Here is a 25,972-nt window from a genome sequence, read left to right as displayed (position 1 = left end):
TCATTTTTATTTCCTATATGATTTACAATATATATTTATTATTTCTGTAACAAGAATACCACTTGAATTTTTAAAAGTCTTGTTAGGATTTATGTTAATTTATACCTTTATGAAAGTATATATTCTTCAGAAACCATTCAGAGTAAAACTATGCACTCTCTATATTAGCAGATTATCAAAAATTCAGGGATTCTAAGGAGATGAAAAGTATTTTAACTTTTAAAACTATTGTTCTCACTAAAAAAGCACTCCTGTGCTCCAAGTTAAAAAATACAATAGGAAATGTTTAAACATCACATAACAAAATAAATAAACTCTGTTTTAGGGAAGAATTTAGGTTTCCCTTCTCCTTTAGATAATAAGATAAAAGGCCCCTCTCCAAGGCCCTAAACCATGATAAGGACATGAATTTTCCCACCCCAAAGATGCCGAACAGCTGCTGAAGAACATTCCAAAAAATATGCAGCCCTTGGCCATTTAGGTTTGGCCTTGAGGCAAACACTCTATCCCAGAAACAGCCACCCACGAGGGCAGGGAACAACAAGAACTTCATCCACAGCCAAAGGCAGGAGCCTTAGAGGCTGATCTCTGGGAGGATGTTTTTGGGAGGATGTTTTTGAGAGGCTCCCTGGGGGCCCAGTGCCTGCATCTTTTCCCACACTCCTTGGAAGTCATGAACCATCAAGGCTCCAACGAAACCGCACACTTCACTGAGAAAGGGGAAAATCTCCTTAATGTTTCAGGACTCTTTACAACTTTGGTGTTAATACTGCTTTTCGAAAAGTTATGGTAGAAAAATTTTGAACAGCAGAAGGTATATTTAGCTGATTAATCATTTTACTTTGTTCTTAACCAGCTAAAACAAGGTTGTAATGTCTGGATATTTTTTATAAAAAGCAAGAGTTTACTGTTAAGCACTTCCAAAAGTTTGGAAAATGTGGAGATAAAATGAGAAGTTTTCCAGAATCCCATCACCCAGAGATATAACCTGTTAGGCTAATGAACTTTCTAAGCGTGGGCATATTTAATTATACAAATTAAACACTGAACATATACACTTAAAGCAATCTTAAAACTGTAACATTTTACTTTCATATCTCAAAAGCACACTTAATCCTGAACCCTCTTCAATCAACTGCTTAAACTCACAGCAGAGAACATTCAAAATTCATGGAAGTAAATTAGTTCATTTTTACAAGCCACATTTTATAAAGTGCCAATACAGTTGGGGACTCAAACCATAAAAACACAAAGTACTACTTTCCTCCAAACATTTCCCCCATCATCTAGGGGCAGAGTTCATTCCTGGGATTCACCTTCAAAATGTTACCTCTGTAATATTCCCACTAGAGAAGCCTTAAAATAGCTCTTTGCCTCCCTTCACACTGGAAATTCATCACACACACCTCTCTCTCATCTATGATAGAGAAGACAGAACAGACAGATACGCATCTATGTTTAAATGTATATAACAGTACATAAGAATTTCCTTTCATATACAAAAATCAAGGATTTCTTTAAACTTTGTCCCACCCACTCTTAGCCTACAATATTATCAAATACTGAAAAACCATTCATTAGAAGTTATCTAAATCTGGAGTCATTTTAACTTAAAATTTTTCACTTGGAATTTTACCTAGGTTTCTGACCAATTCGAACAAAACATGATGGTCTCAACGGTTACAAAGTTAGCTCCGGCAGTCAGTCGTCTGGGCTCCCACAAGTGAGAACAAGCACGTTGCAGAACCCCACTCCTCTCTCCCACACAAGCGCCTGGTTTGGAAATGCTGAAGTGCTGGTCTCTCCCCGTTCTTCAGCTGGCCCAGGTGAGTGTGAGGTCAAGTTCACATTCCATTCCATCTGCATGCTCCACTTCTCTCTCAGACCCACACCCTTAAGAGGCTGACTTACTCATATTCTCACTGCTTTTAGATTAGTACAGAGGACACGTATGACAAACCCTTTGAATTTTAAACTATTCCTTAACAACAATCTACAATTTGCCAGATTGGCTTTTTTTCTTTCCTTTTTTAAAAAATTAAGATAACATGTTGATTACTTTTTGACTATTAAAAAAATAATCCTCGTGGAAGTCTATGATATTATTTACCATATGTACCCTTCTGTATGTGTGAAATATTTCAAAAGTTAAAGTGAGAAACATTAAGTCATAGGAATTTCCTTTTATACGAGGAAAGGAAATCACCCATCAACCCACCACCCGAAGCAAACCATTAACATTTCCTTCCAGTCTTTCATTTAATATAACAAAACAGGAGTTACAGAGTCTTATACAGCTTCGCATGCAGATTATCCCCACTGAATCCTGTATTGTTAGTATTTTCCCATTTCAGTAGTATTCTTCCAAACCACGATTCTGAGCACTACGTTGAACTCCATGCTGTGCCTACGCCATAATTTATTTGATGACGGCCCATTTGCTTTTTCACTGTCAGTATTGGTAAAAAAAAAACCCTTGTTAAAATCCTCTGTCCTTATTTTTAATTCTTCCTTTATGTTACAGAGCCACAACTGAGATTTCAGTCCAAAAAAGTATAAACATTTAAGGTTTCAGATCTCTATATCTGCATATACATATGCAGATATACACACACACTAACTTTTCGAACTAAGTTCGTATTAATCCTTCCAAGAGGCGCTGCAGTGCCCCCATCTCAGCGCCCCAGAGAGAATTATCGACCTCCCCGTTTAAGTGGAAAAATTAACCTAATTGTTTTAATTTGTGTTTCACATTACTGGTGAGTCTAAGCAATTCAATATACTTACCAGTTCCCTTAATGTTTTCTTCTTTAAGCCATCTGTCCCTAGCCTTTCCCCACATATTGGCGTTTTACTTTTTTTTGGTTAAAAATAAATGTTATTCAGGCTTGCCTTTTGTATTACTGTAAGTTTAATACAGACTGAATTTAGCTTATTTATCTGATGGATTGGTATTGTTTACTAGAATGTATCTCTTCTGAACAAACCCAAATATTTATTTGAAAGAAAGCAGATAAGTGAGACAAAGCAAAATTTCCAGATTTAATAGTAATTAAAATGTACTGTGATGGGCACTGGATTAACTGAAACTTTAATAAAATCCTCTTTGACAGGCAGTGCTGTTATCCCCATTTTACAGACAAAGACACTGAGGCACGCTGAGAAGCCAAGGCAGTCGCCCACGGCCGGTGGGGCCAGGGCCGAAAACTCAGGACCCCTTACCCAGTGGCCTCCTATCAGCCTCGCTAGCCCCGGCCCCTCTCCTCTAACTCCACTAAGGGCTCTGTTGGAACCTCAAAGAACGTATTTGAAGACAAACTGATTCTCTTCCCAACCAAATATCCACCATTCCCCTTAACTTGCCTATTTCTCTTACAATGGCCAACCATACTCTTGGTCATATGTGGCACCAAATTTGACACCTTTATCACTTTATGTCCTCATTCCCACTGAGATGCCCTGGGTCTCGTCCATTCACCCTACAGACAGATGGCCCAGGACTGAGCCCTCATGACCTTTCTCCCATCTCTCCCTCTCCTTCTCATTCCCATGGCCACCACCGTAACTTAAGGTCTGGTCCCCCCAAGTCACCTGGTTTCTATCTCCTGGCTTCTAGTTTCTGCCTGTTTCACTGTATTTCGGCTGAAATGCTATGTTACTTCCCTATATATCTTATCATCACAGAACTTTAGAAGTTAACGGGATCTTAAAATCTAAGTGCCAAATCTGGTCGATTTGTAATAACTCCTACCACAGTTACTGAGGATGTGACTGAGGCTCTTTCCCAGCTCTGCAGAAAAAGAGGCGCCCAGTTATTCTCCAAGTCTGCCAGGGGCCAAGAGGGGAGGGTGACCATGAGCCATGTCTCACCCCCACCAGTAATTTCACCTGGGATCCTCATTGTACAAACTTAGATCAGAGACCAGAAGTCACATATCTGGTCAGTAAAAGGTCTTTTATCTCCTGTGTACATACGCAGAGTATAATCTACATGGTAGATTAAAAAGTCCTTGGATTCAGGAACTAATTTTCATTCAACTTTAAGTCAGCCTACACCATCATCACCCTAGCCCAACTTTAAGTAAGCCCTAGCAAGAGAAGGTAGCCAACACTTATTTACAGGATCAAAAAATTTAGATACACATACATATTGCAAAGTAATCTTAGAGTAGCAGCAAAGGGAGAACATTAGTATAAATGCTTCTAGTAAACAGAACTCTAACTAACAGTACTTTCAAGAACAGGAACCTGAACTGACAAAGGGTTTCCGATAAATGGTTTCATTCAGCCTGTGTTAATCAATATATATATTGGTAATACAACCTTTTAAAAAATAAAATAAGGTGATTCGTACAAGCATTTCAAAAGGGGTCAGTGGATTATATAGTTTAGGGAGTCTAAAGAGAAAGTAACGGAAAGGTTATCGACTCAAACACCTACCATATGCCTAGCACCACACATGACTGTCTCCCAGCTGTATGAGTACTATTAATTCGATTTTACTGATGAGGAAATTATAGTTCTGAGAGTAACAAAGTAGCTCAACCCTAGATCCTAGCTATGGCCACGTGACTAGTACACAATAACAGCATCAGGATTTGAGCCCAAGGTGGTTGGACTCCAAAATCCATGCTCTTTCCAAACTAAGGAAAATTTTTCTGTAATATCAAAATCATCCTCACAAGCTTTAAAGGATAAAAATTGATTGTGACTTACTAAAATTATGAATGACTATTCATCAAAAGAAACCACAAAGAGTTTCTTTAAAAGAAAAAGAAACCCAAACTGCAAGGCAATTTTTGCCACACATATAATCCGCACAGGATTAGTAAACAATCTACATAAAGAACTCCTACAAATCAGTGAGGAAAAAAATCTAAAAGGCAAACAGGCAAAAGACTGAACAGGATTTCACAAAAGAAGGAAACTAAATGGCCGATAATATAAATAAGTACTTAACCTCAACAATCAGGGAAGTTGCAAATAAGAAGCACAATGAGATGATTTCACAAATGGACATTTTCAAGGTTCGTAAACGATGGATGTGACACCACAGTTATGGAACAACAGTAACCCGATACCCTACTAGTGGGAATATAATTGGTATAATCATTTCAGAAATGTTTGGCATTATCTAGTAAGGTTGATGATGCGCATTTGATCCAGCAAATTTCATTGCAGAGAGAGAAAGAGAGAAGACAGAGAATTTGTGTGTGTGTGTGTGTCTATCTCCACATACGTATTAAGAAATATATTGAAGAAACATTCATAGTAGTACTTTCATAACAGCAAAAAATAAGTCATGGTGGAATACTACACAGCAAGGAACATGAATGAACTACAACAACAAAATTAATGAATTTCAGGAATATAACATTAATCTAAAAGTGTAAGTCACAGGAAATAAATAAAACATAAGTGTACTAAAGCCTCGAGGAGAGCAGAAGGAGCAGAGAGGACCCTGGGCTTCCTGGACTCCAGCTCTGCTGTCTCAGAACCAGTGCCTCTGGGGAGGGGTGTGTGGGACTGGTTGTTTCTCAACTTTAGAGAGGAACCCCAAAACCGATTAGTCTATAAAGCTATTATTAATAGGACTATTCCATTGAAATATTAAAGAACTTTATAAGTTTTTCTGTATTAAATGATTTACAGTTGGATAACTCACTTTCTTCAACACCACTTAAGTGACAGAAGGGGAAAAATGTGTTGATACTTGAGCAAAGGAAAAGACAAGAGTAAGATAAAAGAAGGAACTTTTCGATACAGAAGCCCCTTAGGTGAAGAAGTAGAGCAGTTTCTCAATTTCAAGTGCTTACAAATCATTAGGGGTCTGGTTAAAATGCAAATTAGGATGGGATAGGTCTGGGTTTGGGCCTCTAAGAATCTGATTTAAAACAAACTCCCAGAATATCCTGGTATTTGTGGTCCACGAATCTCATTATGAGAGCAAGGGACATTATGAAAACGCCTTCTGCAGCGATGTTTAAGAGAAGTATGGGTATATCCAATTGGGATAGTTGAATTTTACTCACCAAAGTAAAGAGATTGATGATATTGCTCCTCTACTATGTGAACTTGGATACAGGACAATTGTTATCAGAATTATCAAGAGTACTAAACTAGGTCTTTTGCAAAGAAAAGGTGCTTTAAGAAACAGCAAATACTGAAAACTGGTAAGAGAAATCCATGAGATGTTTTACTTACCTCCATAAACCTACGGATATATCACTTCCAGAGGAAGTATTGGTTTTTTCCTTATGAAAAAACAGTTTACATTTCCAATAGTCTCTCAGAAAGAAACCAGGACTACCATACGGAAATCCGCAGAACATTAATTAAAGCCCAGTTATAAAGGTCAGTGCCCAATATAATTCAAGGACCATCACATTACTGCATGTAAAAAATATATGTGATATGTGTGTATAGCTTTAAAATTCTATGACTATGCTCTTAAAATGAAAAGTTTATTTCAACGAAAATCACATCAAATAATTTCTGCTCATCACATCTGTGCTTGTTTAGTAACAGTAAAATCCTTCCATCTGAAAGCAGCACCTCCACACATAAAGTCCTACTCTCTCTTGAAACAGCCACTTGGACAAACCCTTCCAATGAAACGCTGTCAATGCCAAAGTCTCTGCAGGGATGTGCCTCGAGCAGAGAGTGAGGTCTTCTCTGCACCTCCTACAGCACCTGAGACAGTTGTTACTGTTCTCACCCAAGAGATCCTCTTCACAGAAAGCCTGCATGACAGGAGACAACCAAGTGACAGCAGTTTCTTCACTGTCCCAGTACTTTTCATTCTCTCAGATGAAAGTTTTGGTCAGTCCAGAGATGACAAAATTACAAAGAGCTTAACCTAACAGAATTCTGCACCTGGTGTTTAAGTCAGAACAGCTAAACCTCCTGTGACATCAACACGGGATATTTTCTTACAACACAGTAAATCCAAAGTGTCTGGATAATCCATGGGAACAATACTCCCAAACATCTTTACACAACACTATTTTCTACAACCAGCACAACAGTGAAGCCCAAATCCAAAGAGTCCTGTATTTTAATGGCCCTCTTTTAAAACTCGAAATAATGCACATAAACCACACAATCTGCATTTGGTTCTACATAGCAGAGCCACCATGAAATCAAATGCCACCAACACGGATTCACTTGAGATTAAAAAGAAATTAACATAGACACGCCTGGGCTCTGAAACAGTGATCTTATCTTCCCTTCCAGTATACTAGCATACTGAATTCCCTTTTTTACCTACACAGTTCAGAAGAGCCTACAGTGACGTGTATCTCCGTTTGTCATCTCACACTGAATAAATGAACTGTAGAAGTAGCATTCAGAAGGGACATGCCCTGCAGACTAGCCCAGACTAAACAGATGAGACCACTGGCAACCATCTCCTTCTGACCAGATACCACCCTCAGAGGCCTTGGTGGTCTGCCCTTCTCACCCCCCTCCCCAGCCACATCTACGAAATATATGTATACAAAAGATATATATAAACAAACATAAATGAAGTCAGTTATCGTAACCCCATTAGTCATCACTAACTTGGCTATCTAAATCTATAGAAGTCTGAACACCAATCCACCATCAATCTTGACATTCATTCACCTAATAATCCCTAATAAAACATCCAAATATGGAATTGTATTTGATTTATAGAAAAAGCAAGCGACGAAAGCAAAGCAAATACAGGTTAATCATTAACTATCCGTCAAAAATATAAGTCCCTTTTAAAACAACCTATTGAATGTTTATATTTTTAGAAATGTCTCGGGGACCTGGGCACTAAAATAGATTAATCGTTTCATTTCAAAAGATGGTTTCCTGTAGGAAAAATTCATATTCTTAGTATTAAACAAAGACAGAGGTACTGTAACGTCATAGCTTTGAAGCTCCAATAAACATCAACTTTTCATACATTAAGAAATCGACGGATAGTTGGGTTGTGGTTAAAAATTACGGGTGACCCACAGAAAGACTCTGCGACTCCCCATACTGACTGCACCACTGCCTCCGCACATCACTGGTCCGAGCCCTCCCTCCAACCCCTCCCTAACCGCTCAGGTCCCTCGGTAAGAGATCAGATTCCCGTCCGCTGCTGCAGGCAGGCTCCCTCTGCCCGCATTAGTGCTGCAGGGCGCCCCTTCATCCACGCACAGCCCAACCCGCAGGGCGGGAGAGAGCATGCCAAAAATAAGAGTCCCCCCTTCAGAGCTAGGTGACCTGGTCCTCCTGACGCCACATACAGATGAAGCAGCATACCGAGGTAGAAGCAGCTACGAGCCTCGGCCAAGGGCAGCCCTGGGCCTGGGTGGGGCCGGGCGGGGGCCCGCAGGCGCCGAGTGGCCGTGCCAAGCCCCGCCAGCGAGAACCCAGGGAGGTTGCGATACTGCTGCATTGTGCTGCATCACGAAGAGGACACCGTGAGCCATCCATCTTGCCAAAAAAAAAAAAAAAAAAAAAAAAAGCACATCCTCGCCCAAATAAACCCACCGAATCCATTTTTCTCCCCTGCCAAAGCACCCTCACACTCGCCCTCTTACTATCTGGCCTGGCTTTTGCCTGGAAGAATAACGGACATGATTTATGTACTGATCTCCACAACACTCCCCTTCTCCATCTGGATGGCAGGCTCTACGCATCTTTCCTATCACAAACACAAAGGGAAGGCTCCCCTCAAAAAGAGGGTCAAGGGCGTGGTGTGAGAGGTAACGACCAGCGGAGCTTCCAGCCCATCACCCTAAAGATAGGGCCCAAGGGTCCCCGCGCTGGTACAAACCTGTTGAAGAGAGGGTAGCAGGAGCTGAAGGGCGGGCGCAGCGGAGGCTCCGCGCCTGCAAGCGGCTCACGCCCAACCCTGGGAGAGTGGGGACCGAGGAAGGGAGGGCGGGCGCGGTGGGGGAAGCGGCGCGAGGATAGGCGGTGGGGGCGTGGGGGGGGTGGGGGGGCGCAGGGCCGCCGCCTCGGGCTCAGCTGCAGCGCGGCGCAGCCCGGACCACGCCTGGCCGCATCCTCCGTACCGTTAGGCTCAAAGCTCGATCCTGTCAACACCGCCTCCGCTCCCACCAGCAGGAGTAGAAGGAGGGCACCCGAAAATACAACCTCGCCGCTGCCCACTCCGCACCCACCCCCGCGCCAGGGGCCGCTGAGCCCCGCTGGATGGACCAGGCGGCGGGGAGGGGGAACTGGCTCCGCTGCGCCAGGGATGGGGCTGGGCTGCCAGGGTGCGCACCGTGGATCTGCGGCTGCCTCGCGCGGGGCCTGCCGCCCCTGCCCAGCAAAACCCGAGTACCAATAAGCACTAGAGACCCGGGTTCCCCGCGCCACCCCTGCCTGGGCTCTGCAGCCTCCCCGCCCCCACGCCACTCCCCAAGCACAGGGCAGCGGCCGGGCAGCGGCGTTCACCCGGCCAGGGCCCGCGCCCCTCCTCCCAGCCGCCCGCCCGCCGCCCAGGAGCCAGCCTGGGAGGCAGCCCCAATGAGTTGGCATCTTCCTGCCTCAGGCCCCCTACCTACCTCCCGCGGATAGGGGGGTTGGGGCGCCGGGGTCCCGTCCTCCTCCCGCTCCTCGGCTGCCGGGCGGGTGGGCCAGGAGGCGACTCCGCGGGGCTGTCCGCGGCTGGGGCCGGGGCTCACAGGACGGGACCGGTGGGCGCTGCTGCGCCGGGCTGCGCGCTAGCTCCGGGCGGAGAGGCGGCCGAGGGAGGAACTGGAGGAATCTGCAGCCTGCACGGCAACAGCTGCACTGATTCCGGGGGCTGGGCTGGAGCGCTGGGCGGAGGAAGGAGGGGAGGGAGCAGTCATGGAGCGGGCGAGGGGCGGGGAGAGGGAGCGCGCGCGCACACTGGCTCTCTCCCGCGTACCCTCCACCCTCTTCTTCTCTCCTCCGCCTCCTCCTCCCGCGGTTCCTCCCTCTTCCTTGCCCTCAGCCTCTGCCCGGATCCCCGCAGTCGCCCACCCGCAGCCTGCTCAGCTAGGGAGCCGAACCTTGGGCGCGTCCACGCTCTCCCCAGCTCAGCGCCGACCTCGCCCCCGCCGCGGGGACTGCGCTGGGGCTAGCTTGTACAGGGTGGACACTACCGCCTCCGCTACCCGGGCAAAAGGACAATGGGGGCTTTGTCCCCGCAGCCCAGCCGGCGAAGGGCAATTTCACGTTTAATTTGAGGCTAATTTGATTATCGCCGTGGAAAGGGGCAGCCTAATTTTCTACGTGGTTCGTGCAGCCCCTTCGCCAGCGACGTTTACGTTTGGAACGCGTTGGAGAGAATGTTGAGGGAGGTGTTAGAACGTCATTTGATTGATTTGACTTAGATCTAGGTGGTGGTGCCTGGTAAGTTTTGTCCCACCTGATGAAGAGCAATGGTGTCCCCTCTGTGGAAAACCTTGGGAAACGAGGGGAGGAGGGCTGTTCCTCGGCGAATTCAAGATCTCTTTTGTGAGTGCCCTTTCCCACCACTTCCCTCGGGATAGCTGGGAACAGATCCTACAAGTAGTTGGTCCAACTTCTGCGTCAGGCCCAAACGCTCACTTTCACCTGAAGCTGGTGCTCTTCCTGAGCCACTCCTTGGGAGGGGACGCCCCGGCTGCAGTGGAGGTGCGGAAGGCTTGAGGGTTTGAGTTCTCCCCCTACTCAAGTACCAGGAGATGACACAGGACGTTTTCCTCGTGGGCCAGCGCCCCTTCTCAACCAGCTGGCCCACCCTATCAATCCCCTGGGCTATGTAGAAATTATGGAACCAATACTGCTGTGGAGAAAAGACGGTGTCGGGTCATAACCACTTACTAGAAATGCTCTTTAGAAAGCAGAGTCTGGAGAAACTGACTTGCTGCCTGCTGGGTAGACGCCCAGTGGGGTGGCACTGTAAGCTTCAGAGGGAAGAAGGCCCTTGGTTGAAAGCCCCAAGGCTTTCCCCCTAAAGATCTGACCCTCAACGCCTGAATAAAAAACAAAAATAAAAGTCAAATAGTTTGGATCATGCTTACATCTCAAATCAATGGAACAGAGGTTTACATTTTTCTATATTTTTTAATGAAAATTTAAAAATAAAACTAAATTAAATTGTGCCACCAATTCAGGAAGATGATTCTTCCTTTTGGGCCTTCATCATCAGTTTGAATGTACCAATGTTTACATTTGATGTATATGAGAAAAAATTGAGAAAGGCAAATAATTTTAACATTTTTCTCAGGTTGATTAACACAGCCAGGCAAAGTCTGGCAGGGTTCTTTGTTTACTGTGCAGAGCAGGCACTTAGGAAGTGCTCAAAAAATTTTTGTGGAATTGACTTGAACAGAACCAGCCTGTAAGTGGCTGCCCTCATTAGGTAACACTGGAAATTCACTAGGAACCACAGTTGTTTTCACTTATTTTGGGGCCATGGCCCCCAGCACCTCCCCACCCACAATGTTAATGAAATACTAAAGAAAACAATGACAGTAGAAGGAAATGCCTTTATTTACATTTTTCTGATGGTACTCTGGTGACTTCTAAGTGCTTCCTTTATCACAGGTAATAGTACTTGAATAAATCTTCATTTGATGGATGAGTCGTCTCTCCTACCCCATTCCACTCACACATACTTGCAAAATTTTGCCTTCAGCAAGCAAGGCCCCACACAGCCTTAGCTAGGTACTCAAGTAAAGTGGCAGTTAGGTATTCCAAAAATGTGAAAGGCAAGGATTCAGAGTTTCACTATAAATACCTGCCCATGATTTCAAATTCTTACCTTTTGGTGGGAAGAAAATCATCACCCAGGAGAGCCCAGTGTACCATGGCACAGAAAGAAAAGTAACAGGTCAAAGGAAAGACATTCTAAATCTGGAGAGATTATTGGAAAAGACATATATCTCCGAGGAAGGCAAGAATCTAGAAAGGCTTAAAAAAAGCCTTAGTCAGTAATGATGGTGACTCAAAAGGATTGTTCTCCGATGTCTCAGAAGCAGCTTTGCTGAAGTTTATTATTCTTACAGTAGACCCAAGGTTGATTTAAAGGAACTAAACTCATTGATATCATGTCAGTAACATACTTTGCTCCATCTGTTAAAGCATGCAATTTCATATGGCTTTGTTTCCCATAGAAATAGTACTTTACTACAGAATATTTGCAGATATAAAGGACCCTCAAATTTTCTGTTAATAATGATCAGAAGTAGCGATTATAAAATGATATCCAGTTTTTAAAGTGCTTTAGCAAATATCGTACTATTTTTTCCTTCTGTCAGTTCTGTGGGATACGTATTAACCCGATTTAATAGAAGAGAAAACAGATGCCGGTAGGTCAGATGAGTTGCCCAAGTTTATCTACATAGCTAGTAAATGCCAGAGATGTTTGCTTAGAAGCTAGCATGTCAGAACTGCGTCTCTGGGCATTGCATCTTATGTATGAAAAAGTAATTCTGTTTGCAAGATGAAAGAAGTTCCGGTAATGGGTGGTGCTGATGGTTGCACAACAATGTACTTGATGCCATTGACTGTACACTTACAATGGTTAAAACAGTAAGTTTTATGTATATGTTATCACGACTTTTTAAAAATTCTTAAAATAATTCTGAGTTTAGACCTCTAGAATGATAGAGTAGATGCACTCTTAATACTTCTTCACTTAGCCCACTCGTTGGTTATACACTGTTCACTCCTTCTGTGTTATAAGCATATTGACCGATGTACATGGCACACAGAACACACTTCCCTAGTAGGCTAGACTCTGCTACACCTGTATATTTTGGCTTACTTTAGTTGAGGTATATATTTATCAAGTCAGGTGTGTTTGTTCCCAAATTTGTTTATTCCACTTTTACTTATTATAAATATACTTACTATAATTAAGCATTACATAAACCAATTAATTATGAGTGTGAAAAGAGAGTTCTTTCCATGAAAACTAAGTTGCATATTTTTGAAATATCTGATTAAAGGCTACAAATATTGCCATCAGCCCTGGCTGGTGTGGCTCAGTGGGTTGAGCACCAGTGTGGGAACCACAGGGTTGCCGGTTGGATTCCCCATCAGGGCACATTCCTGGGTTGCTGGCCAGGTCCCCTGTTGGGGGGGGGGGGCATGGAAGATAACCACACATTGATGTTTCTCTCCCTCTCTCCCTCCCTTCCCCCCCCTCTAAAAATAATAAAATCTTTTATTAAAAAAGTAGAAAGGGATGCAAATCATAAAAACCTTGAAATATTTTGAGTCCAGGTTGCTTTGCAAGTGTCTCTAAGTTCTTAATCAACTTAAAAGAAAACAAAAGTATGTATCAGGAAGCTGTGGCTTATGCAAAAAAGAAGTGGCCTTTTACTCAGTAAATAAGTTCAAAGAAACACTTTGTTTATCAACCATTAACTGGTTAATAAAAATGTATAAGTTTCAAGTAAAGTAAAATTTCAAAGTCTGTTTTTTTCCAGATATAAAGCTGTCATTTTTCTTTTGAAATGTGCTTCGAGGATTAGGTAATGGATTGTTAGATATGACACCAAAGCATGAGAAACAACAACAAAAGATAGAAAAATTGGATGTCATCAAAATTTAACTCCTTTGTTCCTCAAAAGACATTATCAAGAAAGTAAAAAGGCTATCTACAGAATAAGAGAAAATGTTTGCGAATCATACATCTGATAAGGGTCTAGTGTTCAGAATAAATGAAGAACTCCTACACTCAACAGCAAAGAGACAAACAATTCAACAATGAGCAAGAGAGTTGAATAAAATTTTCTCTAAAGAAGATATGCAAATGGCCACCAAGCACATAAAAATATGTTCACCATCATTAGTCATTAGAGAAATGCAAATCAAACCACTATGAGATACCACTTCATACTCAAAATGATAGTTTTATTATTTTTTTAAATGGAGAAGATCAGATCGGTGGTGAGGATCAGCAATTCGATGCTCAAAAGATACACACTTCAGTTGTAAGTAAGTGGTAGTAGGGGTGTATGTGCAACATTATGGCAATAGTTAACACTGCTATGGGCTTACATGAAGTTGTTAAGAGTAGATCCTAAGAGTTCTCATCACAAGGAAAAAAAAATTTATTCCATGTGAGATGCTAGATAGTAACTAAACTTGTCGTGTTAATCACTTCATGATATACGTAGGTTGTTATGCTGTACACCTTAAGCTGTATGTCAGTTATATCTCAATAAATGGGGAGTGGGGTGGGGCTGGAAAATAACAAGTGTGGTGAGAATGTGGTCCATTGCTGGTGGGAGTGTAAAGTGGTGCAGCTGCTGTGGAAAATAGCTTGGCAGTCCCTTAAAAAGTTAAACATAGAATTATCACATGATCCAGCAATTCCACTCCTAGCTATATGTCCAGAGGGATTGAAAACAGGAACACGAATACTCTTGTACACGAATGTTCGTAGTAGCACTATTCACAATAGCCAAAGGGTGGAAACAACTCTAATGTTCATCGATGGTTAAATTGATCAACAAAATGTGTGGTATATCCATAGAATGCAATCCTGGTCAGCCGTAAAGGGAACCAAGCACTGGTACGTATTACAGTGCATTAGCACATGGTACATTCAGCATAGTATGCTTGGCATATATGCACTCAGCACAGTGAGAAAAAGCTGGACGCCAAAGGTCACACATTCTATGATTCTGCTTATGTAAAATATCCACGATAGGTAAATCCATAGAGATGGAAAACAGATTGGTGGTTGCCAGGGGCTGGGGGAAAGAGAAGGGAAGAAGATTAACTTGACTTAAAACTTTGATTTAAAAGCTGATTATTGGTTCAGTTATTAGAAAACTTCTAAGTGTGCTTAGAACAACTTGGGTTTTTTTAATCTACTTGTATTAACTGTGAGTTCTATAAAATCTACATATATACCAGATTCAAAGACTTAGTTTAAGACAAGGAATGTAAAACATCTCAATTTTAAAACTATCACTTACACATTGCAATGATACTATCTTGGATATAATGGATTAAATATAAACTATTTTTGAAATTAATTTTACCATGTATTTGTATTTTTTCAAATATAACTATTACAAAATTTAAAAACTGTACATGTGGCTCACGTATTCCTATAGGACAACTCTGTTCCACGGCTGTCACCGGAGCCTCAGTAACTGGAATCCTGACTATTCAGGAAAATGAAGGAAGGACACGAGAGTTTGGAACATGCCACTGAGCAAGAACTCCCAGGCTCCCCGTAGCGCCTCCGTCACAATGGCCCTGGTGTCTGTGGACAGGAAGCCATGGTGCATTTCTGTGAGCAGAAGGCAGGCACAGTGAATGTTTTCGTGACTAGTGTCATTCTTTTGGAAGTCCAAAGATGACCTTGGCAATGACAGAGTATCATTGCCTCAAGATAAACTACCCACCACCCCCAACCTCCCAGTTGGACGCACTTCGCCAGCCTATGTAAAGGATTCCAAAAGTAGGCCAGAGTCATGCCTAGAATTCACTCAATAAATTGCAGAAATTCATAGCCTCATGGGTAAGGAACGATGAGAAAAAGAAAAATCACTTGGCCACAGAGGAAACTCTAACATGTAGCTGGTTTGAGCAGAAAGTCTTCTGTCTGGGTGGAGTGGTTAGATCCTGCCCCCTAGTCATACTTCCAATGCTGGCACAATATATCATTTCCCTTTCTGTGCCCTGAGATACCGCATGCAGGGTCACAGCATAAAAGTTACATTTCATTCTCAGAGGGTGACAAAAAATGCCAACACTATCTGAACCTATGCCATGGAGGCAATGAAATTCTTTTCTTGCTTGCTTCTCAAGGTCGGCAGGCTGGTCTCTTCTCCTGGGTTCTTTCTTTTATGCGTGGGCTAAAGCAAGCAAGGTTTAAATTTTAATCATAAGCCTTTATTTAAGACTGAGATTGGAGCCCTTATAGAATCACAAAAATGAGGAAATACTTGCTAAATTTCAGTTAGTAAGAATTTCCACTACACAAGAGATGAGGTATAATAATTGTAATTGTTTTAATATCACTATTTTTGTTGCTTATATCTATCTCTAGGCACTCTGCTAAACACTTTACCGGCCCAGGTCCTTGAATAATGTCATTTCATTCAATGTCATTTCATTAACTACTGTTTACAGCAATTAGCCTATGATAAAATTGGTTTCATTTCCAGTCATTATTGCCACTGTTCCAAGAATGTCCTTAAGTGAGGATTTACTGTACTCATTTAATCCTCGCAACTAATCTTTGTGGTGCTCACTAACATTAATCCCATTTTACAGGTGAGGAAACCGAGGCACCCAGAGGCTGCCTGAGGTCTGACAGCTAATATGGGATAAAAACTGATTTCAAACCCAGGACACCAAAGCTGTTTCCAAAAGTTGGAAAAGGAAAGTAGGACTAGCTTTTAAAGCCAACATAATGACTCAAGATATGTGGTCAAAGGCAGATTTTTAAAAAATGAATAGTTTTAATAAAACTTTAAAAAGATGCTTTTTAGATGAAGGATCTAAGTTTTAAAAAGTTTTAAACACCTGGATTCCTTTGTGCTTATGTTTCAAAGTTCACCCAACTTGAAAGTCATCCGCTCCTTAATAAGTGCTGCCAATATGGAATAAGAAAAAAAAATACTTTAAACAGAAAATCCCCCTGTGTTTGGTGAACAGAGCCATATTGTTATTTGTTTTCTGAAGGGGACAGGAGATGGGGGTAGAGGTAGGGTATTTATTTTTATGAAGACTGCTTTGAAAAGCCCTTCTGAGGCCTTCCCAGGAGCCGCCAAGCAGGAGTGCTGGGGCTTGATGCAGTACATGCTGATTAAGTGTGGGCCTGTCTCAGCTGCAAGTAATTTACACTCTCAGGATTCTCTCCAAAGAGGACCTTGGACCACAGTAAGCTGAGAAAATCATGCACTGGATTTCTAATTGCTTTGGGACTCTGTGGTAGGAACAAAAAATATTTACAGACCTAATTTTCTTAAGGTGGTGGGCTAACTGAATTTGAGAAGAACCTGGTATTTCACCCATTTGGTGGGAAGATTTATGGGATCTGAGGAGTAGATTCTGTGGGTAGTTTAGGAAAACTATTTGAAAGCTTTCTCTGAATCGAGTGTTATGGTAATGTAGGCACTGCTATCTTTAACCATCCTTAAGAGAAGATCAGAGATTTCTCTAGTAATTTCTCTGTTAATTTCCCTCTAAGAGGATATGAGAATTTGCTAGACTGACCCTCCCCTCTTCTTCAACCAGATTCTCCCAGATTCTCTAGAAAGAACAGGGGTGCTGATACTGTAGCCCTTAGACTTTCACAGGATCACCAGCTACATCCCCTGGTGGGTGGTGGAGGCCTCTGGTTTCTGATCGGCCTTCATCAGAGGGCATGAGTTGGAGAACCAGTGTGGCTGGCCCCGGAAGAAAGCCTCTGAAGTATCTTAGCTGCCAAGTTTCCCCTTTCCAATGGCAAGGTTGCCACAGGGATTTATACCCCAGTACAAAGGTGCAGCAGTGAATTAGTAAATCGTTCCTTCGTTCTTTCCTAGGCCCACTGAAAACTGAAAATAAACAAGATAAACCTTTTTTTCTTGTTAAAAATACTCATTGTCACAATCAGAGGTTTTACTCCTAATTTTAACATTTTTCTTTGAGTAGGTCATTAAATATATTCACACATTGATTTAAAAATCAAAAGAGGACTAAAAGATTTGCGCTGAAATTCTCACTCTCACCCAGTGCCATTCACCCCATACCTCACCCTCGTTCCCTATAGGTAAACACTTCTTAAAATTTCTTACATGTTCCTACAGGAAATATTCTTCCAGGAAAATTTCTTATGTATGCTACCTGCCCAGTGTCTCTTTAGACACATACAAACAGAATCAAATATATATTCTCTTATTACTTCTCTCCCTTTATTGTACAACAGGTAGCATACTACAAACAGTTCTGAGCCTTGCTTTTTTTTTTCACTCAACACACCCTAGAGATCTTTCCTTATCATACAAAGTGAGCTTCCTCCTCCTCTACCTCCTTCTTTGTTCTAGCTGCAGAGTAGTCCATTGTTTACCCCACCCTATATATTTGGCTTATTTCAGTCTTTTGCTTTCACAAACGGTGCAATCAAAGATTTCTGATCAGAGATTTTATGGCTCAAACTCTGTTCCTTCTATTCACTTGAAACTCCACACACATGCATATGGCTGCCCGAGAAGCGTATACTAGACCTACAGAAAGGTAGAGATGGTAGAGGCTTTAGAGCTGGTCTAATCCAACCCACTATTTTAAGAAGGAGGAAACCGAAGCTCCTGTGAAGCAACTTGCCCAAGGTTACAGAGTAGTTGGCTTGGGACCAGAGCCCAGGTTTCCTGGTTCCCAGCCTGAAGCTGTCCCTGCTTCATATGATGAAGAAGAAGGAGAAGGCTCCTTAATACTCATTTTTATTCAGAGACCTGGGGTAGACACAGCTCCAGATTCTTGCAAAAACTTGTAGAATCACAAGTGATAGAGTTATCTAGTAGTTCTGGAGTTGTTTGATAGTGATATCTTCAGATATAAGATACGATTGACTATTGGATGTTTTTCCTAAGAAATTTTTGGTAATAAATTAGTTTGCTGCTGCTGTTACTGTTATTAAAATTTGATTTTTATGTAAAGCCCAGGGTCCTTCTTTTACCAATTACATTATGACTGGAAGGTAGAATATTTAGGATATTTACCTGTTTATTTTTGCCATAAGCCCATAGTAAGAGGAACTCAAAAGAAAAATACAAATAAAAAGATGTATTCATTCAAATCTTTCTTAGGCCCAAATGAACAATATATAGTGATGTAAATGCTAGTGAAACAAGTTGGAAAATAGAACCGTAGGGGAAAATTGAGGATGATGCTAATTGCAACAAAATACAGATCCGTCTCTAATCTAATTAGCTGTTGGTATAAATACCTTCTTTCTTTTAGACACGATATAACATGTACCTTGTTAACATGTACCCATGGCTTGAAAAACACTGGGACATTTCTCAATTATAGGCAACTGAGATCCCCAACCGATGAAACAGTGAAAAGGCTCTCATCTTAGGAATCACAGGAACTGCACTTCTGTGCCGTTTTGGTGGCTTTTTGGTCACAGAGGTGGGTCGAAATTCGGTATTCAAGACCTTGGGTGACAGGAAAGCTGAGACGGGTGTCCTGAATTGTTCACTTTGGCACCACTCTCCCTGTGAGCTCAGACAAATGACTTCATCTCTTGTGCTTGTTTTTTTCTTTTTTCTAACCTCCCAATTTCTATTCTTGTTCTTTTATTTCCAGAGGTACATGTCATTTGAAGCCTTAGGCATTTCAGATGGTACGGTAAATCAGGACCGAATCTGGGAGAGAGGCTGAGACCGACAGACAAGTACCTGGAGGGGAACACTGAGCTTCTACAGAAACTTTATACTGGTTTTTTGTAATTTTTTTAATCCTCGCCTGAGGACATTAATTTTTTCATTGCTTTTTTTTAGAAAGGCAGGAAGGGAGAGAAGAAGGGAGAGAGAGAAAGATTCATGTGAGAGAGAAACATACGCATCCAGACTGGGGTAGGGATGTGGCCCAACCAGGAGGAGATCGCACCTGCACCTTTTGGTTCACGGAACCACGCTCCAACCACATGAATCACACTGGCCAGGGCTGTGTTAAGTTTTGTTAATAATGGTATATCAAGTGTTGGGCCACTTTTCACACATTTATATGTTTCCCCTGGCCCTTGGAAAACCGGAGTCTCTATGAAACATTCCATGAATGATCATCAGCATTATAGTCTCCTAAAAGAACTGGTACCTATTTATAAACCACAGGAAACTGTTCTTGCCCAGGATACAATCTGAATAAGTCATTTGAAAAACGGAAAACACTGTCAGTCATCCATGTGTTTTCTCTATTTGCTATTTTCCAAACTGGCCTTGAGAGTTCCTAACTCCACACTCGTGTTCATGCTGTTGTTCTCTCAGCTTGGAATACACCCACCCCCTTATTCAAATCCTCTCCTCCTTGAAGGTTCAGCTCCAATACCACTTTTTTCCTTGGTAGAAATTTCTTTACTTTTTGACATGATCTTGCCATCACCCTTACCCCAAAATCTCTTTTTGAGATTACCCCAGGAATCTCTTTTTTTTTTTCTCTTGCAATTGCGAATCACTTGTAGCCCCTACCACATCACTCAGAACATAAATCCTACCGGATACTGTTCTCTCCTTTTTGCCATTAACACAAACCTGGATTTCCAGAGAGAATGCAGACTCCAACATGAAAAATCAAGAGCATCCAACACAGAGCTGAGAGCATGAAAGGCACCCAGGGTTATTGGTATGGGGTGGTGGTTTTCAAATGACCTAAAGCTGAATGAAAGAAAACCATAGAAGCCCAGTGTGAAAATAAACAGAAGTTGACCTACTGTGGCAGAAGTTGGGGTAAAGGAGTGTGGATTGGCATCCTGTCAGCCGGACCCCCACCTCCCTGAGCAGGCTCTGAAGCAGGGCTAGGACTCCTGCCCCGCCAGCATTCCCTCCCCCGGCCTCCCTCCCCAGCCCTGTTGGTGCCCGGCGTTCTTCCTTGCTGGGAACCTAGCGGTCCCTGATACCTGGGCGGCCTCATTCTATTCCCTCAGGGCACAAGCATAACTGTTTCTGAGTTGAGCCCTGCTGTCAGGTCTCTGGAGTGCAATGTTACCCAACCTCCCAAAATGTGTGCAGTTCTCAGAGAGTTTTTCTAAGGAGCTCATGTTGACCTGACCCGTGGATCTCTACCGAAGCAGTTGGCGAACTCAGTGTGGCTGATCACAGGCAGCCTTTTGGGACATATTCCCCCATTCCTTGGGGGCTAGCATATCCCACCAGGAATGCCTGCATATTTGAAATTCTGGTGTTCCTTTCAACCCAAACTTTCAACAGATACTAATATATTCTTCCCCATAAACAAATTTCTTTCACCTTGGTACTCTCAGTTAAATTCAAGGAAATAGAATAAACAACACCGATGGTGGTACTTTTAATGGCATAAGATATATCCCATTCAGAGCAGCAGAAACAGAGTGAAGAATGGCTGTACCACCCACTTCTTGGTCACTCATTACTCCACCCCCCAGCACTGAACTGCACTCCTCCAACACTGACCACCGTGGCCGCCTGTTTTCCCTGGTTTCATGCTTGCTTTCTCATTCTTCCCTGGTCAGACTTGATATTGGACCAATGACAAGTTTGTCCCTGACTTTGCACCCTGCTGACCTTGAATGTGAGGATCCAGTTTTCATTCCAGACCCTAACTCAGGCCCAGTGCTCTTTGCCATTGTTCACTGACCAGTGACTCTTCCAGGTCCTTGTCAGCCAGTTCAAGACACCAGGCCCTTCCAACCAGAAATGATGAGCCACACTAGCAAGCTAGAACCTGGGGCTATTTTCCAAGAGAACCTCTCCCCTGGCCCTGACCTTTCTGTGCTATAAGCACATTTCCATTCAATCCCAAACCCTTGACTTAGCAACCCCAACCTCCGTAGCCTCCTGACTTGGCTATTTAGGTTCTTCCAGCTAGTTAGACTTGTGATGACCTCTAAAACATGGAGCTTTGTGTCTCCCTGTGACCTCTAGAGCCCTTTGCCTGCCCTAGCCCCCAGTACTTGCCCCACAACAGGAGTGGTCACGCCTTCACAATCATCAATTCAGGACATTCCTCTGGCCCCTGGTGACTGAGCCTGAGCCAGTCCAGGAAACTGTTTTAGGGAGTGGGGCTTTTGGATTTCCTTAAATACATGGTGCGGGTCAGGAGATTATTCTCTGAGGGAAATATAAAATAGGGGATGTGAGTCTGGAGTCTCAGTCCAGTCAAGGAGGAGGTACGCACATTTTATAAAGGAAAAATGATTTAATCTCCTTCCCATCATTCTATCAGATGAGATAAGGCCTGCTGGGGCCGAGTTACAAAGGAAATGTTTATCAGGAGGATAAGTAAAGGATTTAGGCTTTTTGTAATTCATCTTCTGTAATCACTCAGTTCTTTCTTGTATTTATTTATTTATTTATTTATTTAGCTAGAAAAATGTGTTGGCTTGAACATCTAGTGCTTTCTTATGTAATAAAAAAGACAAGCAAAGGGCATGTCTTGGTTCAGCTTGGACTCAGCAGAAGGCCTGCAGGATTCAAGTGCTAGGAGTCGGAGGCTCTTCGGCCCTGGAGGGTGATTATCATGCAGTCGCTCCTCAAATGTTGAGCCTATTTCCATGCAAAGGGAACATCTCCAGGCAGGCCATTATTCTGCCTCGTCTGTTGTTGATGTTTAACGAGTGCTGAATAAATCTTTAGGCTCTTATTGTGCGAGCACTAAATTTGAAGGCAGATTTCCAAAAGCAGTTTTCCTTCTAAATGATCACGGGTGCACCACCTCGCCCATGTGGGTCTCTTTTGCTCATCTGAAAAATAATGAGGGTTGATCCCGAGCAACCTCCAAGATGCCCTCCAGTTTTGAAATTCCCCAGCTTAGTGATGAAACCTAGTTGGCATCCAGGCATGGTAAGCCAGGTAAGATATTCTAAAATTGAATATGCTGGTATCCCTCAGCAAGCATAGTACTAATTAGAGTTTTAGCTTCAATACGAAATCATCATCCTCTTCTATGAGTAACTAAAATTAAATGAGACAACCTATCCATGGGAACATCTAGCATGGAGGGACACAACACATTTCCGTTAAAGGGGTATTTCCTATACTTGCGTTTCCCAATGTATAATTCTAGAAATCCTCTTCTTTCACCTAGATTTGCCAAGGCAATCGTGTCCTTAAAAAAATCCTCTATAACGATTTTTTAAAAATTCATTCAGGCTTCAATCGAGGCTCACCAATTGCACTCAGTTACTGGTTCTCTTTAGCTATTATTTATTTTTCATCATCTGGAAAAGGCTTTATTTAAATTAATGTGGCATAGAAAGATGTCACCCATCAGCCTCAGCTGCCCTCACATGAAACAGCCTTAAAGTTAGTGACCCGGTCGCCTGGTCTGAAGAATCACAGAAACATTATGCTGATCAGTGTAGGGGCTCCTCTCTTCCTGGGGCAGCTCCGATAATTTTGGCAGGATAGGCCCTGGGGTGCCAATTCCTTTCCAAGGCATGGGTAACCTATGCCGCTGAGCAGCTGGGCGCCGCGAGCACTCTCTTCCCGGTTTTCTGGAGAAAGAATAATCTCATCTGAGAAAAAAATAATCTCTCAGAGGGGAGCTGTGTGGTTTAGATTCTTCTGCTTGGCATTCAAGCCCCTCCAAGACCTGACGTGTGTGTGTCTTCGCGCTGTGATTTTCCGTGTTCCCACCAGGAGGGGGCTGGTAACTCTCGGAGCTCCAGCCCCTGCTCTACCCTCTCTCTCCTGTCCCTCTCCAAACACACTACCTTGTTCCTGTCTCGGCATCTTTGCTCTGAGGCAGACAGGCCTGAGTTTAGACTCTCCTCTGTATCCTCGGGTTCTAAGCAGCAAATAACCGAAATCAGTTCTGGCAGATTTAAGCAAAAAAAGGATCTGCTAAAGAGGAGAGTGAGTCACCCCCGGAATTGCTGGAGAACTAGGCTGGGAGGCCATTGAAAGCAACAGCTGAAAGTAATAGCAAGCATTAAAGGAACAGCAAGCCCAACTCAGAATGACTAAAGCTAGTCAGAATGACTAAAGGAAATTCACAGTTTCCTGTAATAAGCTCAAGTCCAATTGCAAGGCAGCCATAGGGTGATTAATTTAGGGGCTCTGTGATGGACGCCTAGGACCCAGGTCTATCTCTGCTTTCCCCACCCCTCCCGTGGTCACAAGGTGGCTGGAGCATCATGTCTACATGCACAGGAGAGCCGGGCTCTGGTTAGGGTAAGACATTTCTGGAATTAAGTGAATTTCCCAGCATTCCCTGGGCAGCCCTCTCCTTCTCATTGACCAGGTAGGCATCCCGTGCCTTGACACTGACCAATCATTGACAGGGATGTGGCCCAGTCAGATGGCTAGCCTATAGCAGGAGGGAGAGCAGATTGGTGCTGCCACCCCTTTGGAATCAGGCTCGGCACAGCCTCCCAAGGGTGGGTGTTTGCATCTCTTCTGACCCAGCAGCTGCACTGCACAGCTGGAGCCACGTGGCAGAGTGAAGTAAGCTTGCAGGGCTGGGTACCCAACGACCTGAAGGTGAAGGAGTCAGCTCTGGAGCACTCACCCAGCGGAGTGCTATGCGGCAGGGGAAATGAACAAATTCAGCCTGTGCAACCGGATGGATGAGCTTAACAATAGGATTGTACGACAGAAGGTATGTTTAAAAGATTATAAAATGTATAAGCGTGTTTTACTTCCTACAAATCTGAAAAGAAATCGTAACTTTTGGCACTCATGCCCATGATGTAAGTCTACCTATGGAGAGAAGCAGGGGAGTGATACGACTGGATCCAGTCAGGGTGCCTCTGGGTCGGGGTCAGGCAGACAGACCCCCCAACCCCGTGCTGGACTCCATTTCCAAGTCAGTGAAATGGAGCTAACTGCCTCCTACGAGGGTCGTTGTGAGGATGCAGGAAGGCAAGGAGGGTGCGTGACCGCATTAGTTATTTTTGATCTAGAACAGTCTCTTCTTTTTCTTTTTTAAATAATATCAATAATTTAAGGAGTCCAGGCTGGTTATCTTGTAGAATATCACAAAATCTGGATATATGTGATTGTTTCCTCATTTTGAGATTTAGGTTTAACATATTTGTCAAGAAAACGACTTAAATGAGGTTCATATGATTATTTCTTTTAAAACCACTTTTATTTTACCTTTAATATGTGATCAGATAGTACAAAAACACATAAGGCAGATAGGGAAAGTGCTCCAAGATGCCACCCTGAGAAATAAGCAGTATTTACAGTTTAATATGTGTGCCATTAGATTTTTTTCCTTTACACATAACAAAATGAAACCGTATCATTTTTGTAACTTGCTCTTTTTAGTACTTGTTGCCATACCTTGGAACATTTTCTATGAGGGTACATGTAGATCTACCTCATTCTTTGTAGTGGTTTGTTTCCAGTTTTTAGCTATTCTTTAAAATTGAATTTATTGGGGTGACACTGGTTAATAAAATTATACAGGTTTCAGGTGCACAGTTGTACGATCCATCATCCACACATTGTATCGTGTGTTCACCACCCCAAGTCAAGTCTCCCTCCATCCAGTTTTCAGCTATTAGAAACCACCATCCATGTAATTGTCTTTGTGTTCATGTGTGCATGTTCTATGGGCCATGTAACTGGAGTAAAATTTCTGGGTCGACTTTGATATTGTACAATTACCACCACAAAACACTGTATCAATTAATATGCTCACCAACAGTGTATGAGAGTGACTGTTTCCTCATATCTTAACCTGGTGTTACCGCTCTTTTCAATCTTTGAAATTGGAAGTGAAAATTGCTATCTCATCATCATTTGAATTTTAACACTATGAGCAAAGTTTAATATATTGTTATATGTGTATTTCCTAGTTTTTTCATTTCTATGATCTATCTGTATATATCCTATGGCTATTTGCTTGTAGGATTGTCTTTTTCTTATTAATGTATAAGACTCAATTCTATATTAGAGAACTTGGCCATTTGTTTTCTGTATGTGTGTTTTGTCCAGTTAATTGGAGCACCTAAGTAACATCCTAGGAAACATGTTCCAAAGAATATACCTAACTTAGAAAAAAATATATTTAGATCATTCTTTTTGAACTTTCCATGTAGCGAGTAGAGCCAGGGCACCTACGTGACTTAAATGTGTGCGTGCTATGTATTCATCCACTTATGTGTGTGTGTATTGTATGTACAGTTGGAAAGTGGTTTTAAAACATGCTTTCTCTGTTCTAATTTTCTTTAAAAAATAGAAAATGTTAAGATACTTTAAGGTAAAGTTTCAAAAAGTAAACTCGGTTAACAGACCTTAAGGTAAAATTCTTAAAACTTCTGGGCAATTGTTTTGAAGTTGGAAATAGGCTATAGCTGACTAAATCCCGTGTCCACAGCTGGCCAGAT

At 42.5% G+C, this 25,972-nt stretch overlaps 1 protein-coding gene across 2 annotated transcripts in view; it reads right to left on the bottom strand.

Annotated features, from left to right (window-relative positions):
- Nucleotides 1–9,766, bottom strand: part of SPTBN1 (spectrin beta, non-erythrocytic 1) — a 191,169-nt gene extending 181,403 nt beyond the window's left edge. The window contains exon 1 of one of the 2 annotated variants that reach the window (XM_053666939.1): nucleotides 9,534–9,766. The gene's annotated coding sequence lies outside the window, so the exon portion shown is untranslated. The remainder of the gene's footprint in view (nucleotides 1–9,533) is intronic. The other variant, XM_053666935.1, reaches the window with a different exon arrangement.
- Between the last annotated feature and the right edge of the window lie 16,206 nt (nucleotides 9,767–25,972).

This window comes from Artibeus jamaicensis, unplaced genomic scaffold (genome assembly GCF_021234435.1).
Source record: "Artibeus jamaicensis isolate MK-2021 breed Jamaican fruit bat unplaced genomic scaffold, CSHL_Jam_final contig_465, whole genome shotgun sequence".
Classification (NCBI taxonomy): Eukaryota; Metazoa; Chordata; class Mammalia; order Chiroptera; family Phyllostomidae; genus Artibeus; species Artibeus jamaicensis.
Note: the sequence above shows the minus strand (reverse complement) of the source record. Positions and strands in the feature narration are given on the sequence as shown.